Here is an 18,180-nt window from a genome sequence, read left to right as displayed (position 1 = left end):
TGTGCTAACTTAGAGAATAATGATTGGTTGTCCTTGATATATCAATTATGACACAGATGGATGCCAGTATATTTTAGTCATATATTTTGTGTTGGAATGTCAAGTAGTTAGAGATACTGATATGAGTTTTGTCCTTTTGTCCTTGATTAAGAGGAACATTCCCATCCAATCCCATCATGCCAATCACCTACTCCCATGTGTTTGTTGGCAGTTTCATTCGTCAAGTGCTACAATTTCTTGCCTAATGTGTTGATTGGGAATGTATTTTGAATGGATGTAACAACTTATTGTTCAGAGGTGTTGGGAGGGAGCCTACGTTTTCCAAAAAGAATGACTAATTTCACATAAAAGAAAAAAGGCAGATTGGCAATAAAACATGGGATTGCGCATCCTTAGAACCCTTAGTAAACCAAGAACTTGATTTCCAAATTTTAGTTATTTTTTCCTTTTTTTTAGGGAAAAAAAAGGAAAAGGGGTTCATTGTGGTACGAAACTTAAACGAGGTCATTGATTGATAGATTCCATCAATTTAAGGTCAAGAAAACAAAACTCAGTACAACTGAAGCAGTTAATATTTTGGCAGGTAATTGCAAGGGGACGAGGTTGAGTAATTAAAATATGAGGCATAAGAAACTAAAGGCGGTAGAGGAGGAGCTTGGCAACACTGAACAACTGTAGCAGGCGAACACTTTGCCTAAGTTGTGCAAAGGCGGGTCCTGCCGCCCAGCGGCCCCCTAGGTCTGGTCCCACAGGGATCCTAGGAGGAGGTAAATCAGCGGTGAATGTTGGCCCGGGTAAAGCGTGGTGTCTCCGGAATTTAACATAGCCGGCCCAGATTATTCATCCAGTGCGCGTCCGTGAACCTTCGACCCTACGACTCATTGTGCAAGGATGCCACACCTTAACCGGTTGATCTAGCCCGCGGGGGCGAACACTTTGCCTAAGTTGTTGCAGGAGGTGATGGTGATGGTGATGACAACGACGGAGGTGCAACAAACTATATGTAAGCAGGTGGAGGAACATATCCCCAAACCTCGAGCATGACTGATGTTGAGGAAAAATCAGAGTCTGAATAGTGTTAGAAAACAAAGGATCTGCTTCCCATCCATGGCAAAGCAGCAACGACAAGTGCAATAGTGAGTAGAATTCGAGTTGGATGAACGACGCAGACGGTTTAAGTACACTTGCAACACTTTCTTTCATGTGGAATGGTACACATGCATTTTGTGCGTATTCTTTTGGTAGCGTTATGTATGCATGCATTTTGCCACATGGAATAACATCTATCAAATAGTCTGATCCTGTCTGAACATTATGGAGACAAAAAGTTATGGATATATATGGTTGCAACGTTGACTGGATATAGACCATGCTCCAATCTGTAAGTATGAGAAACGTCAGTGTCAGGCCAGGGAAGGGGTCCCCTGCGTTGACACTCCAATGTTCAAGTCAATCACAGCTGACACGAAGAAGAAGATGAAACAACAGAAACACAAGCGCAAAAATTGAATTACCCGTCCCTACGCCGTTTTACAGACCCCCCCATTTATATAATGCCCTGGTGGGCGATGTGCATGCTTTTCAAGGCATGGACATGTTCTCCCATAGGTTGCGGATACGATCCCTAATTGGTCCTGGACATGTGGTCATGGATACGTTCTCCAATTGGTCATGGACACGCCCTTCGATTTGTCCGTCGTACGATCCGCTTGTAGACCAAGTCACGTGTCCGCAACGTCATCTCCCAAAAGTATATCCAAATATACGTCAGCATTCCCACCGATCGGCTGAGCGGGATAACCGCTCGGCTGAGTACTCCTCTGCTCCCAAATACACGTCAGCGTTCCCGTCGATTGCCCGAGCGGGATAGCTGCTCGGCCAAATACTTCGAATACTCCTCTGCTTGGCCTAGTATTCCTCTGTTCGACTCCTCTTCCCTGGGCGACGAGTCTAGATAGAATGTTCACGCCCGATCGAAATAGTGATCCGATCATCTACACGCGCCTTTGCTTGGCTCATCCCATTACTGATCAGGGGACTCATGCCCGGTCGCCCCTTGATGTAGGGCTTCGCTTGGCTACCATTTAGTGAGCCCATTAGTCCTCTGGCATTGACCTCCACGTCGACTGCTATCTTCTTCCTTTGACTAGCCCTTGGTGGGCCCCCTTTATTACCGCATCACAAGCCTTCCCCTCAAGTTTAGTCGAAGGATGCGGCAAGTCCGAATGACTGGACAAGTAGCGTATCGGATGACCTCCTCCGGTCGACACTATCCATGGCCTGGTAGCTATTTAGAAGGCCGACCGACCATTCCTTTGTTGGGGATGTGTAGCAGCCGTTTAGATGGCACCTCATAAGTTTGTTGTTGGATTGGTCATTCGACTATACCATAATTGAGTATCTGTGCCAATCGGGGTGGTTAATGCCCATACTTAGAGGTTTTTTTCCATTTCTCTAGACTTTCTCGCCTAGGTGCCAAACGATAAGGGATGTCGTCATCTCAATTTCTTGAAAACCGTGCAAATCTCTGATCATTATGGCCGAGCACGCCACCCATGCCTTTTAATTAAGCCTCATTAATGTGCTACTATGACTTGCTGACACGTGTCCCACTTTCTGCCGTCGCACGCTCGACATGACAGGCAGATATCCGCTGGTGATGTGACAGATGTCATTTCAAATTCTACGACCGGATCCTCTCTTAGTTTTTTGCAACCCTTAATCTGACGGCTCAGGGCAATCAGTCGTGAGGTTTATAAACCTTACTTCATGCCGTTGTCATCTTCACTCCTTCCGTTTTCGTCTTCAAGCAGCATCTGCGACATTTCTTCTCCTCTTCTTCTCCGACGACCATTCCCAGTAAGCTCCTTCTTCTTTTCCTTTGTCGAATCCGTTCATTACTTCTTCCCGATTTCCTCACTTTCGATGGCTAGTTCCTCGCAACCTCCGGTGTCCATCCGTGGACTCTGGTATACTTCCACCGAGTCCAGGATTAACGGGGACGACATAGAGAGGCTGAAATCCATATACCAATTTCCCTCTTCTTATCAAGTTGTCTTTCCTTCTGCTTACAACCGACTACATGAGCCACCAGCCGACTTTTTGACTTTATTTAAGGATCAGTTTTTCGCCGGCCTTCGGTTCCCGATTCATCCCTTCTTTTCCTCTATGTGTAAATATTTTCATATTTTCCTATACCAATTAGTGTCGAACTATAACGACCCGACCCTTTGGCCTCTTGGGCGGCCCTTGCGGCGGCCCAGTGGCGGCCCTTGCGGCGGCCCAGTGGCGACCCCTTATGTCGTCGGTCCATTTGGCAACCTCTAATGTTGTCGACCGATGACCCTTGGCCGTGTCGTTACTCACTAGGACTTTCTACCCCTGGCAGTGGATTTTTGCCTCCCCCAGGATTCGAACTCTAAACCTCCAAGAACTCTAAACTCCTGATAGCTACCAGGATTCAAAAATTCTACTACTTAAGCCTTGAGGTTTAGAGTTCGAATCCTGGGGGAGGCAAAAATCAACTGCCAGGGGTGGAAAGTCCTAGTGAGTAACGACACGACCAAGGGTCGTCGGTCGATGACATTAGAGGTCGCCAAATGAGCCGACTGTTAGGATCTTCGGATGGCTAGAGAGGGGGGGGTGTGAATAGCCTCCTTTAAAAATCCAATCAATTACCTCACAAGAGTTTGTTAGCACAGCGGAAATAAGTAAAATGAAAACTGATGCAAGGAAAAGAACAAACCACCACTAACAAAACGATGTACGAGGTTCGGGGATAACTTGCCCCTACTCCTCGGCGTGTCCGTAAGGTGGACGATCCCTTGATCTTTCGGTAGATCACACCCCGGACAAATTCTGGCTAAGTATTTCTCCTTCTCGGTGGAGTAACCTCTCCACAAAAGTCACAGAATATATTTGAAAACAAAGCACAATGACTTACAGAGTTTTGGTGGCTGACAGAATGAACAAATGAAACTTACAGCCACGAAGTGAAAAACACAAAGACAGAAGGAAGCTTCAGCCAAGAGCTCAACGACACAGCCTCTTGCTTGAGCGACAGAGAGTTTTTCCAGAACCTTAGCAAACCTCTCTTCTTCCTCCTTCTTATTCTGCTTTCTCACTGTCCCGAATCACTGTCACCTGTGTCGAATCACTGCAACCAACTCAGGCGTCACCAATCACTCTTCCTTCTCATCTGGTTCTCTGAACTCACACCAATACCATCCATGGTCTTCACTGGTGTCTCTGAGCTCAAACCAATGAGCAAGAGTCCAACTGATCGCGGCCAGTGAACGTTGAAGCTCGAATTGTATCACTTGTAGTGAAATACAGCATAAAGGGTGCTTGTTCTTATTCTTCTGATGGAGCTTCATTTGAAATTAACCAATGGCACGATACCTGCAACCTGCAACTCAAAAATCTCACAGCAGATGATTTGATCAGGTGAATCAGAAGTGAATTAGAAGTGAATCAGAAATATCAGAGAAGCAGCAGACACAAACGACATGTTGTGGATCGGTCAACAGACCGATCCATAGCTCTCTGGACCGATCAGGACTCATCCTGATCGGTCTGGGAAGTGTCTGATCGGTCTGTGGACCGATCAGCCTATGGGTGGATCGGTCCACAGACCGATCCCCCCTAGCGCTTTGAGTCCCAGCGCATCCCAGCGCTTCTTTCTGATCGGTCTGTAGACCGATCAGATAACCCACAGAATGCTTCTGTGTGGTTACTGATCGGTCCACAGACCGATCAGATAACCCACAGAAACTTTCTGTGTGGTTCCTGATCGGTCACGAGACCGATCAGGTGACTCATGTATCACTGGATCGGTCTGCCGACCGATCCAGACAACCAGAGTATCGCTGGATCGGTCAACAGACCGATCCAATGTCCTTGTGTTAGTTTTAGAGCCTCTCAGCCCTAAACCCTAACGTCTTCCTGGTCCAGAGAACGAGCTACCAAGCCCTCTCTGACCTAGTCCGGAGAACGAGCTGCCGAGCCCTCTCCGACTTCGTCCGGTCCAGAGAACGAGCTACCGAGCCCTCTCTGACCTAGTCCGGAGAATGAGCTGTCGAGCCCTCTCTGACTTTGTCCGGTCTAGAGAACGAGCTGCCGAGCCCTCTCTGACCTAGTCCGGAGAATGAGCTACCGAGCCCTCTCCGACTTCGTCCGGTCCAGAGAACGAGCTGCCGAGCCCTCTCTGACCTAGTCCGGAGAACGAGCTACCGAGCCCTCTCCGACTTCACGTGCCAAGTATCCGTACTCGGACTTTTCCTCTCCACATGATCAACCTTGATCATTAATCAGTCTGAGTCTAATTAATATCTGATCCAAACTTAAATCCGTGTCAACATCAAAACAACAGCCAGGTCAGACTGTAGCAACAATCTCCCCCTTTTTGTTGTTTGACAACACGATTTAAGTTTAGATCGGAAATGTTCATATTTCCCTAATTTTAGGGGAATCAAGATCCTCCCCCTAAGACAGATACAACACCATGTAAGGATAGGGGAATCAAAGTCCTCCCCCTAGCCAAACTTTCATTTATCTTTAAACTTAGTTATTCTCTCCCCCTTTGTCAAACACCGAAAAGGTGCGAATTCGGTAAGAAAACTTTAAAAGACTCTCCCTTAACCCATACTGTCTTTTTCTTAATTCACCTAGAACACCCTCTAAGTGTATTATACGACAGTGATAAAGAAATAAGAGACATACAAGACACAGCATATTAAAAACCAATAAGGAGTGAAACATAAAGAAAGAAAATAAACAGCATAAATAGAAGAAATCAGTAAGTATCCAGGACAGACATGCATATCCAACAACCAACATCCAAAACATAGACAGTCAAAATGACATCATGGAACAATGTATATCAATCAGCCTCCTCATCATGAGGAGCATCAGCATCATCAACGGGAGGAGTGGGTCCCTGAGGTGGCATGCCGCTGCTCGAGGATGGATAGCCGGGGAAATCCTGCGGAGGTGGGTATCTGGCCATCCATCCCATAATCGCCTGATGTGTCGCCAACTGCTGACTGCGTAAATCATCGTAGCGCTGGTCAATCCGGACGCGCAGCCCGTGAAGCTCAACAACCAGCAACTCATCGTGCCGATCAAAGCGACTCTCCAGCTCGGCGATCTGCCAGCGCAGATCAGGATCGACCTCTCCATCGTCAGCAGCAGGAGGAGCAGCAACAGGAGCAGCTGCAACCTGTCGTGGAGGTCCCCGTGGTAACTCACCTAGAGCTCTCCCATCCTTCCACCAAACATCCCCATTTTGTCCTATGATTCCAGACTTGGAAAATGCCCACTTCCCAAGTCTGCAATCCTGTCTGACCATCTTGACTATTCTACCCTTAGAGATATCAATCTGAAGGGTCTCGAGCCAATCTGTAATTATATGCCCATAAGGCATATAAACAGTGTAGCCGCTCGGCTCACTATAGGAGATGATCGAAGAGTAGATGCTAGATATGATGTCAAAGTCGAGACGCCGACGTAATCCATAAAGCATCAGGCAATGATATGGGCGGATCTCAGACAATGGTTTAGATGTGATAGGCAGAAGGCAGTTTGTGACAATTTTAAAAAGAATGTAGTCTTGAGGAGATAATCTCAAGGCTGCAAAAGTAGGAAAGTCAACACCTAGCTCATCAAGGCCACCCGGTCTAGGATGTCTGAAGAAGTACTCATAAATATCGTCAGATGAGATATCAAAGGGTGGAGGTAAAGGATCTGGTAAATCAGGAAATATCGAAAAGACATTACCGGAACATCTCCGACAATCGAGGTAGCCAAAGAAGGATGAGAAACTGAAATCAAGAGTCCGCTTAACAACTCTTGTTTTATAACCTACATCATTAGTCTGATGAAGGTTGTTATAAAACTCAGAGACCAAGTCATAGTTGATATCCCGTTCTAAGTAGAGAAGTGAGTCAAGTTTGTAGTAGGCAATGATTTCAGACACAGTTGGATAAAATTCGTCCATGAATCTACGATCTACAGACCTACAAGGGAGTAATTTAAAGGTTCTTTTTCTAAAGGCTTCCTCAAAATTGTGGTTCGGGAATCTCCCGGAAACAGATGGTTGAGGTCGGGAAGGAGCCTTAGACTTCGACTTCTCAGGTGACTTAGAGGTCCCCTCACCCACTGGTTTCTTTCTAAGAGTTAACAAAGTGATATAATGGGGCAAGTAAGTGAGCACCGGAGCCACCCGAAACAAAAACCACAGATATGGTTAGAAATGAGACCGAAATGCCAAGTTCTAGAGAAGTAAGGAGTTACCTTGGTGCCATTGAAGTTTTGGCTAGAGCTTTGGCTAGGGTTCCGGCGTACAAAGAGAAGAGAGGAGGTGAGGTAGGGGAGAGGCGGCTAGGGCTTCCGCGTGAAGAGGGAAAAGAAAGGATCGGGAAGTTTTAAGGGTTTTCTGATGGGTGTACAGTTGATGAAATGATCAGACGGTTGTCCGATCAGGAGGTATCAGAGGAGATCAGGGCCATCGGAGAAAGAATCCTGATCGGTGCGTAGACCGATCAGAGACGATCAAGACCGATCGGTCCTCGACCGATCGGAACTTCTGATCGGTCGGTAGACCGATCGAGTGACTATCGGCCACGATCGGTAGTTGCCGATCGGTCTCCGGACCGATCAGAAACTCCCGATCGGTCCGTAGACCGATCAAAAGTGATCGAGCGGCTCTGCGTGCGGTGACCTGATCGGTTCGTAGACCGATCAGTGTCTGATACTTAGATCTCTCCAGTAGTTTCAGTAACTGAAATTAGATAGAGATGTTCGATAGTTCGTGGAAATTTCTCTAGGAAAACTTCCAAGTTCAGAACCTAGAACTTGGAGGATCTACAAGCATAGCGATTACCTAAAAATTATGGTCTGAACTTGTTTATAGCCCTAAAGTTGCAGACATTTAGAAAACAAACAACTTAAGGCCTGAAAGCTGAAATTTTTGACCTTTGTTATGTTCAGTTTCAAGTTTGTCAAAATATAACCAACTTGCTATCATTCTTTCAAGGACTTGTCCTAGTATCAATCAAAATCATGAAAAGCATCATTCAAGTGTATCAAACAGTCCATCAACCAAAGTTTCATAATTTCTAGGTAAAGGTCCAACCAAGTTTCCTTGGTTGGAATATATGAGTAAGATCTAGGAACCAAATACACATGAATTATGTAATGGTCTTCCCCATACTCAATTTATGTCTCTTCAACCTAATTATTCAAGGGATGCATGATACATTTTGAATAATTCGGCTGATCCTAGCATCTCACCCCATTTCTAGCAAATAAAAATCATTTGTTAAACCTTATAGTTTATGTGAGATGTTCCCAAGTTGCCCAAATTAATTTCCCTATTTCTCTTGTTGTTTTAATTGTCCTTATTGATCATGATGAAGTCCTAATGGCCTATTGAGCCAAACACATTCCCAATTCTCTCCTCAAATGACTAAATTCATTTTCCGAAAGAGGTTTGGTGAAAATATCGGCTAGGTTTGACTTTGACTCAACATAGGTGAGTGCAATGTCTCCCCTAGCTACGTGATCTCTAATGAAGTGGTGAGGCACTTCAATATGTTTGGTCCTTGAATGATGGACTGAGTTTTTTGTTAGGTTTATTGTGCTGATATTGTCACACAACACTTGCACTCCCTTATACGAAAGTCCATAATCTTCTAGAGTGTGGATCATCCACAACAATTGTGATACACTATCTCCCATGGCAATGTATTTAGCCTCAGTCGTGGAGAGAGCAACACAATGTTGCTTCCGACTTGACCAACTAACTAATGATGAACCTAAAAATTGGCAACCCCTACTAGTGCTTTTCCAATCCAATTTGCACCCAGCGTAATCGGAGTCGGTATAACCTATCAAGTCAAAAGACTCCGTGCGAGGGTACCATAGACCTACTCGAATTGTGCCCTTAAGATATCTCAGAATTCTCTTAACTGTAATTAAATGAGATTCCTTGGCACAGACTTGATATCTAGCGCATATGCCCACAGCAAAAAGTATGTCCGGCCTACTAGCTGTGAGATATAGAAGACTACCGATCATGCTTCTATATTGCGTTAGATCAACTGGTTTTCCATTCTCATTATTGTCAAGGCGAGTGTTTGTCTCCATTGGAGTGGATACTTCCTTAGAGTCACTCATTTTGAATTTCTTGAGCATCTCTTGAGTGTATTTTGTTTGATGGACATAAATGCCATCTCGAGTTTGTTTGATTTCAAGTCCAAGGAAGAATGTCAATTCTCCCACCAGACTCATCTCAAACTCACTTTCCATGTGAGTGATAAATTTATTCAAATAACCCTTGTTGTTTGAGCCACAAATTATGTCATCGACATACACCTGGGATACAAATATGTTTTCACCATCTCTACGCAGAAATAGTGTTGGGTCTATTTGACCTCTCACAAAACCCTTTTCTAATAGGTAAGTTGACAACCTTTCGTACCAAGCTCGAGGTGCTTGTTTAAGCCCATAAAGAGCTTTCTTGAGCTTGTACACGTGGTTTGGAGCTTCGGTATTCACAAACCCCGGTGGTTGTTCAACATAGACCTCTTCTTTAATGAAACCATTTAAGAAGGCCGATTTAACGTCCATTTGATAGAGCTTGAAACCTCTATGTGCAGCAAAAGCTAGCATTAAACGAATGAACTCTAATCGAGCCACGGGAGCATAAGTCTCATCATAATCGAGGCCTTCGACTTGACTATAGCCCTTGGCTACGAGTCTTGCCTTGTTTCTCACTACTTCTCCCTTTTGGTTTAACTTATTTTTGAAGACCCATTTGGTTCCAATAATGTGTTGGTTGCTACTCGGAAAACCTATAGGTTCCACTGTACAAAAATTTTGTACAAAGGTCTGAACCTTTTCCTAGCTACCATGTGTTCTTTTAAATTAAATTTTTGGATTGCCTGCGGAACTTAACACGTTTGATCCAAAACTTAATCTATTTGTTCTTTTAGGTTTTGACTTGGATCTCCTGCGGAACTTAACACGTTCGACCCAAGTCTCCTTAAGTTATTAATTCCATTAAATATTAATTTCCATAATTGGTTCCCAGTACTGACGTGGCGAGGCACATGACCTTCTTGGATATGGGAGCAACCACCACCGACTAGACAAAACCTTTTATAGAAAGCTAATATTTAATTTCCTAAAATAACTTTAGGTTAACCAAAGAGAACAATCAAATCACAAGGAAAAGAAAAAAACAAAAGAACACAACATCGAAAAACATATTCGAAATTCTAGAACGTAAACCTCTTGTATTTGGTATTATTTCCATAAATAACTAGCATGATGCGGAAAGAAAAATTACTAGTTATACCTTGTAGAAAAACCTCTTGATCTTCTACCGTATTCCTCTTCTAACCTCGGACATTGTGTGGGCAACGATCTTCCGAGACGAGAAACCACCAATCACCTTCTTCTCCTCCTAGCTAGGTTCGGCCAACAAAGAGGAAGCTTCACCAAGGAAGAAAATCAAAACACTAACCAAACTCCAAGAGATGCTAGCTTTCTCTCCTTCTTCTTCTTCTTCTCCGAGTAGTATCCGGCCACCACAAGAGCTCCAATGGAAGAAGGAGATTCGGCCACCACAAGAGGAAGAGAGGGAGAGGATGGCCGACCACACCAAGGAACAAAAAAGGGAGAGAAATAATAGATGTTGTTGTCTTGTGAAGGCACCCTCACCCCTTCTTTTATATTCCTTGGCCTAGGCAAATTAAGAAATTTAATTACAATAAAATTTCCTTAATTCCCTTGACATGATTTAATTGAGAAAAATAAAATAATATTTCCCCAATTAATCTCTAATGGCCGGCCACATCATTGGAGAACAAATTGGACAAGTTTCAATCAACAATTAAAACTTCCTAATTTGTTTCCGGAAATTTTAAAAAATAAAATTTCTCTTTAAAAATCTCTTCATGGTTGACAAAAGGAAATTTCTATAATTTTAATTTTATCAACATGTGAATAATTTTAAAGAGAAAATAAAATATCTCACCAATCTACAAATAAGGAAAGAGATCTAATCTCTTTCTTTAATCTTTTGTAGATCTTTTATAAGAAAGATATTTTAATTTAAATTCTCTTTAATAAATTATTTCTTCCACATAATAAAAATTAAAATTAAAATTCCTTTTTAATTTAATTTGGCCGGCCCCCACTAGCTTGGGTTCAAGCTAGGGTCGGCCACCCAAATTCATACCTAGGCCGGCCCTAGCTTGTTTCCCAAGCTAGCTTGGCCGACCCCTATTGGGTGGGTATAGAAGGTGGGTATAGAACTCAACAAATAAGAGACTACGATAGGGACCGAGAGGAGGAATTGGTTTTGGTCTCCCGATAAAATTAAGCATCCCCTGTTCGCCCCGAACACACAACTTAATTTTATCAATGATAATTCATTCCACTAGAGAACTATCATTGAACTACCGCACCAATCCCAAATTACATTTTTTGGGCTCCTTCTTATTATGAGTATGTTAGTCTCCCTGTGTTTAAGATATCGAATGTCCACTAATTAAGTGAGTTACTGACAACTCATTTAATTAATATCTAAGTCCAAGAGTAGTACCACTCAACCTTATCGTCATGTCGGACTAAGTCCACCTGCAGGGTTTAACATGACAATCCTTATGAGCTCCTCTTGGGGACATTATCAACCTAGTATCTCTAGGACACAGTTTTCTTCTATAATCAACAACACACACTATAAGTGATATCATTTCCCAACTTATCGGGCTTATTGATTCATCAAACTAAATCTCACCCATTGATAAATTAAAGAAATAAATATCAAATATATGTGTTTGTTATTATATTAGGATTAAGAGCACACACTTCCATAATAACCGAGGTCTTTGTTCCTTTATAAAGTCAATATAAAAGAAACGACCTCAAATGGTCCTACTCAATACACTCTTAGTGTACTAGTGTAATTATATAGTCAAGATAAACTAATACCTAATTACACTACGACCTTCTAATGGTTTGTTCCTTTCCATTCTGGTCGTGAGCTACTGTTTATAATTTATAAGGAACTGATAACATCATCTTCTGTATGTGACACCACACACTATGTTATCTACAATATAAATTAAATGAACAACTACAAACAAATGTAGATAATTTGACCAAATGTGATTCTTTATTCAAAACAAATGTTTACAAAAGCTTAGGCTTTTAGTATACACTCCAACAATCTCCCACTTATACTAATGACTAAGCTGTCATATCTTCTACCATACATCTGATTCCCATTCCCTCCACATGCCGATCGAAAACTTTCGCCGGAAGGGCCTTAGTGAAAGGATCTGCCAGGTTATCCGCTGATGCAATCTTGGCGATGACAACTTCTCCTCGCTTCACAATATCTCGTATCAGGTGGTACTTGCGCTCTATATGTTTACTTGCCTTATGAGCTCGTGGTTCCTTCGAGTTTGCAACTGCATCGCTATTATCACAATAAATTGTGATGATTTTGGGCAAACCAGGAATCACATCTAAGTCCATTAGAAAGTTCCTGAGCCATACTGCTTCTTTAGAGGCTCTACATACTCGACTTCCATGGTTGAGTCCGATACGCATTCTGCAACACACCTCCATGAAATGGCTCCACCTCCTAAAGTAAACACATAGCCCGATGTAGACTTATCGTTATCCCTATTTGATTGGAAATCTGAATCCATGTAACCCAATCGTCTGCTTGATAAACTAGCATATAATCTCTAGTCCTTCTCGTGTACTTTAATATATGCTTTACCGCAGTCCAATGTCCTTGTCCAGGTTACTCGATATCTGACCATGCCCACGGCAAAACAGATATCAGGTCTCGTACATAGCATTGCATACATTAGGCTTCCTACAGCCGAAGCATAAGGAACTGCTTTCATGTCCTCTATCTCTTTTGATGTCTTTGGAGACATCTCTTTAGATAGAGCTACTCCATGTCTAAAAGGTAAGAAACCTTTCTTGGAATCCTGCATGCTAAAACGAGCAAGGATTGTATCTATATATGAAGCTTGGGACAGACACAACATTCTTTTCTTACGATCCCTTATAACTTTGATCCCAAGAATGTGTGCACAATCTCCTAAGTCCTTCATATCAAATTGTTTGGACAACAATACCCTTACGTCCCGATAATACCTTGACATTGTTGCCAATTAACAAAATATCATCTACGATAGTACAAGAAATACCACCACGTTTCCGTTACATATACACAAGATTCATCCGGACTTTGAATAAATCCATATGACTGGATTACTTCATTAAACCGGATGTTCCAAGATCTTGAAGCTTGCTTTAGTCCATAAATGGACCGATTGAGCTTGTACACTAGATGCTCTTTGCCTTTTTCAATGAACCCTTCTGGTTGCTTCATATGGATGTTCTCTTCAAGACTTCCATTAAGGAAAGCTGTCTTGACATCCATTTGCCAAATCTCATAATCCATATGAGCAGCAATGGATAAGAGTATCCGGATAGACTTAAGCATGACCACCGGTGAAAAGGTCTCCTCATAATCGATTCCCTCTTTCTGAGTGTACCCTTTCGCAACAAGCCTAGCTTTGAAGGTTTCTACCTTCCCGTCTGTCCCTCTTTTCCTTTTGTAGATCCACTTGCATCCAACGGCTTTTACACTATCAGGTGGTTCTACAAGCTCCCAGACCTTATTAGAGTACATAGACTCTATTTCAGAATTCATTGCCTTTTGCCAAGATGCTGCATCTATATCTTGGAGTGCTTCGTCATATGTTCGTGGATCAGGTTCATGTTTACCCGGGATCAAGTCCGAAGACTCTCCAAAAAACATGAATCTCTCAGGTTGCCTTACAACCCTCCCACTACGACGAGACATTGTCTGTGGTTGTGTATCATGTGTGACACGTGTTGCAGTCTCTTGTGGTACTTCATCTTGTACTATTGGTACTGAAGTAGACGTGTCCTCTCTAAGTTCTTCTAAAACAACTTTGCTACTGGGCTTGTGATCCATTATATAGTATTCTTCTAAAAACTGGGCATTGGTGCTAACAATGACCTTCTGGTCTTTAGGACTATAAAATAAACCACCTTTCGTTCCTTTGGGATATCCTACAAACACACGAACTTCTGTACGGGATTCTAATTTATCAGCATCTGGTTTCAGCACATGTGCTGGACTACCCCAAATCCGAATATGTCTTAGACTGGGTTTTCGCCCATTCCACAATTCTATGGGAGTAGAAGAAACTGATTTAGAAGATACTAAGTTCAGAACGTATACTGCTGTTTCCAGAGCATATCCCCAAAACGAATTTGGTAATTCTGAATAACTCATCATCGATCTAACCATTTCCATAAGAGTTATGTTCCTTCGTTCTGCTACACCATTCTGTTGGGGTGTTCCAGGTGCAGACAATTGGGATTGAATCCCGGCCTCTGATAAGTAATTCCTAAACTCTCCTAAGAGGTATTCGCCACCACGATCAGACCGTAGTGTCTTGATACTTTTACCTAGTCGTTTCTCCACATCAGCCTTGTATTCTTTGAACTTATCAAAGCACTCGGACTTGCGGCGCGTTAGGTAAATGTATCCATATCTTGAATAATCGTCTATGAAAGAGACAAAATATTCAAAACCTCCTCTTGCCTGGACAGACATAGGACCACACAAATCAGAGTGAACCAATTCTAACAAGTTTTCAGATTTACCTTCTGGGTTTACAGGGTGTTATGATGAAATTGAATTTTCAGATCATGAATGTGATGTGGTAGATCAACTTAAAATTGCAAATGAAGTTAGTGATCCTACTATAGATGATTCTCCCACTGAGGATATTGATGTTGGTTTATTTTTTGATGCTTGTGTTGATGATGATGTTATGAAAGAAAGTGTAGAGAGCTATGTTGTGGAAGCAGAATCTCAAGAATCACCTCATTTATCCACACAACCTTATGAGATTATGAGAGTTGCAAGGATTGAATATGCTGTGGACCAATGTGTAGGGACTTGTGCAATAGAAGCAAAGCCCCAAGAATCATCACTTTTAGAGGCACCACCACTTAAGCCAGAGCTAGAGCCATCATTTAATTCAGAAGAGGTCACATCCACATGTTTAGAACTTTCAAGTATCTCTCAGCAAAGCAAGGTTAGTATTTCTTGTGATCTTTTGAAAAATTTTATAGAGGTACCTATTATTGATTTTGTTGGATGTGATTCAATTTGTGATACATACTCAGTTCATCTTAATAAGGTTCTAGTTCTATCTAATATAGCATGCTTGGGAGAGGTATGTTTTTCTTTTGGGTGTGCAGATTTTCATGGGGCCTATAATTGGAAGCTCGATCTGAACCCTCTTCGACCACCTGAAAGAACTCCAAAGAAGACGAAGATGGAAAGAGTTATACTTTACTCTGTAGCTCCTTTGATGAAAGCTCTCTCCATAATAAGAGCCCTTGATAGGAAGGTGTTGAAATATCTTACCCCTCCAAGAGCAAGATTTCGATGAATTTAATGAGGTGGTTGAGCTAATGACCTTAAACAATCGCTTCTTGGGAGGCAACCCAAGTTCAATTTTGCTTTCATTTTTTAGTTTCTTTTTAGTTTCATTTTTTTATATAATATGTATCCTCTACTTAATTTTTGTTGTTAATTTTCTTTTATAGGACTCAAAGATTAGGAGGAGTGCAATTACATGATGGAGAAGTTAATGACATGGGCACACATCATTTGGTAACTTCTCTTACTTTTAATCTCCTCCACATTGTTTTAGTTTTCATTGGGACAATGAAAAGTTTAAGTCTGGGGGGATGCATTAGATGCATTTGACTTAGTTTAGTTTTTGCTTATTTCTTTTGCATAAGAAATTTTTCCTAGTTGCATCATTCATAACATCATGATTGTTTGTTCCTTAATGCAAAATACTAGCACGTTATATCTAGATATTTATGTTGTGTGATTTGGTATGCTAGTATGTCTATTGATCTATGTTTTTCTATCCATAGTAGCATGAAGTGAGCATTGTAATTACTAGAAGAATTTGAATGTTGGCTTAGTTTTAGGATCTCTTCATATTATGCTTGACTTTGATAATAAATATTTTTGAAAATAGTCATAATTCATAGAACCGGACTAGTACTCTTGCTTCTATGGTGACTTCTCAACTGCATTTTGGTTACTGGATAAACTTAGATCATGTAAGCTCATTTGAAAAAATCAATCCCAAAAAAAAAAAATAAAATGATGAAAGTTTGCTCAAGTTTGATACTTTGCAAACAATAGAAAAAAAAAGAAAGAAGAAAAAAACATAAGGGATAAAAAATAGTTATCATGAGTGGAAACTAGCAATTCACCCATTTGAGACCGAGTTAAGTTACTAGGAAAATGAATGCTATGTTTCTCTTGATACTGAGTATTTCTTTGAGACCTTGTGTAAACGATGCATAAATTTTTGAGTGGAACGAACCTTGCGTGTGGCAGGTAAGTGCCTATCGCCCGAAGTATGAGGAACATGGTTAAATGAAAAATTGACTAGGCTTAGAGATTGATACTTGAAAAAGTTAGGCCACTTATTGCACTGAGCACGGAGAACTTCTACTTAGGCCACACTCGAATAATTTTTGTATCATGCTCATCAATGAAACAATATGATAGATTTATATTGATTCATTAGGGATTATTACATGCCAACTAACCACATGAATATTGATTGCGGGTTTTGCTTGAGAACAAGTAAAGGTTTAAGTATGGGGGTGTGATGTGCGTAGATCTTATGATCATTTATGCGTGCTTTGATGCACATATACTTGCATTTCATTAGCATAATTTATATTTATTATACCCTATTTCATTATAATATCATACTTCCATTATATTTGTTCGGAGATCTACTCTTTACTTGTTTGATTGATAGGACGTGATTTGGAGCAATAAAGAGCTTCCAGAGTGTCACGGGCATGCGAAAACTAAGTTCTTCCAAGTTCTGGCCGTGCGGAGACCACACGGCCGTGCGAAGGCCGTGTGGGGGGGAGTGTTGAGGTCGTGTGAATGTCACACGACCGTGTGAAGGCCGTGTGGAATTTTCAGCACTGTAGGCCAAAAGTAAAATGACCATAACTTTCTTCTCAGTTAGAGTTATGAGTCATTCAAGATATTAAAATGTAGATAACTTCAATATCTACAACTATTATGAAGACTTCAACCAGAGAAAACCAAGTCTTGAAGGTCTAAAGTTCGTTTCTATGAGACACGACCTTGGCACACGGCCGTGTCAAATCCTGCACTGCACACCAAGAGAAAAATAGGCATAACATTGTGGTCCATTGGAGTTTTGGGCTGTTATTTATACCAAATTGTAGCTAGCTTCAAGATATACAACTTTTATGAAGACCCCAACTCAAGATTACCACGTTAAGAGGCACTAGAATGGCTTACGAGTAGAGGTACGACCTTGATACACGGCCGTGCCAATTCTGCACGGCCGTGGCCGTGCGGATCTCACACGGCCGTGACACGGGCCGTGCGACACCCGTACCTTACCCTATAAAAGGGATAAGAACCCTATTCATTGGGGGATCTTTGGGTTCGGGACTTCGTCCCTCTTATCGGGAAAGGGTTCTCCCCTTCGGGGAAAACCCTAGAGCTTCATCCACCGCCGTCCCTTGACGTTCCATCCATCTCTAGAGCAAGGAGGCATCCCCAAGACATCGGAAACCTCGGCAAGCATCTCTTCTTCCCCTTCTTCTCACATCAAGGGTTGTAAGTATGCTTTACTTTATATTTTGGGGTTGTTCTTCCCTCACAATGGAGTAGATCTCCTTTTCTATGGATGTAGGGAGTAGTTTTGGATAGGGTTTGATGTAAGACTCATGTTTGTGACTTTACTCGTTGGATGATTTCTCTTGCTTCGTTTCTATTTGATATGCATGAGACTTGTTGCCTTGTTATGTTAATTGATTATGTAGGAATTGCTAATTTCGTAAAGAGAGGATCTTAGATCGTATACCCGAGGGCCCCTAGTGACAGGGGTAACCCGTTCATGGACGTCTAGGATATTCCCTTGAAAGGAGAGGCAACTTCTCCACAAGGAAGTAAGAGACCAAACCAAACCCCTATCTCTATCTCTAATGATACCGATTAGATTTGTATTCTTGTGATCT

This window comes from Zingiber officinale, chromosome 8A (assembly GCF_018446385.1).
Source record: "Zingiber officinale cultivar Zhangliang chromosome 8A, Zo_v1.1, whole genome shotgun sequence".
NCBI classification, from domain to species: domain Eukaryota; kingdom Viridiplantae; phylum Streptophyta; class Magnoliopsida; order Zingiberales; family Zingiberaceae; genus Zingiber; species Zingiber officinale.
Note: the sequence above shows the minus strand (reverse complement) of the source record.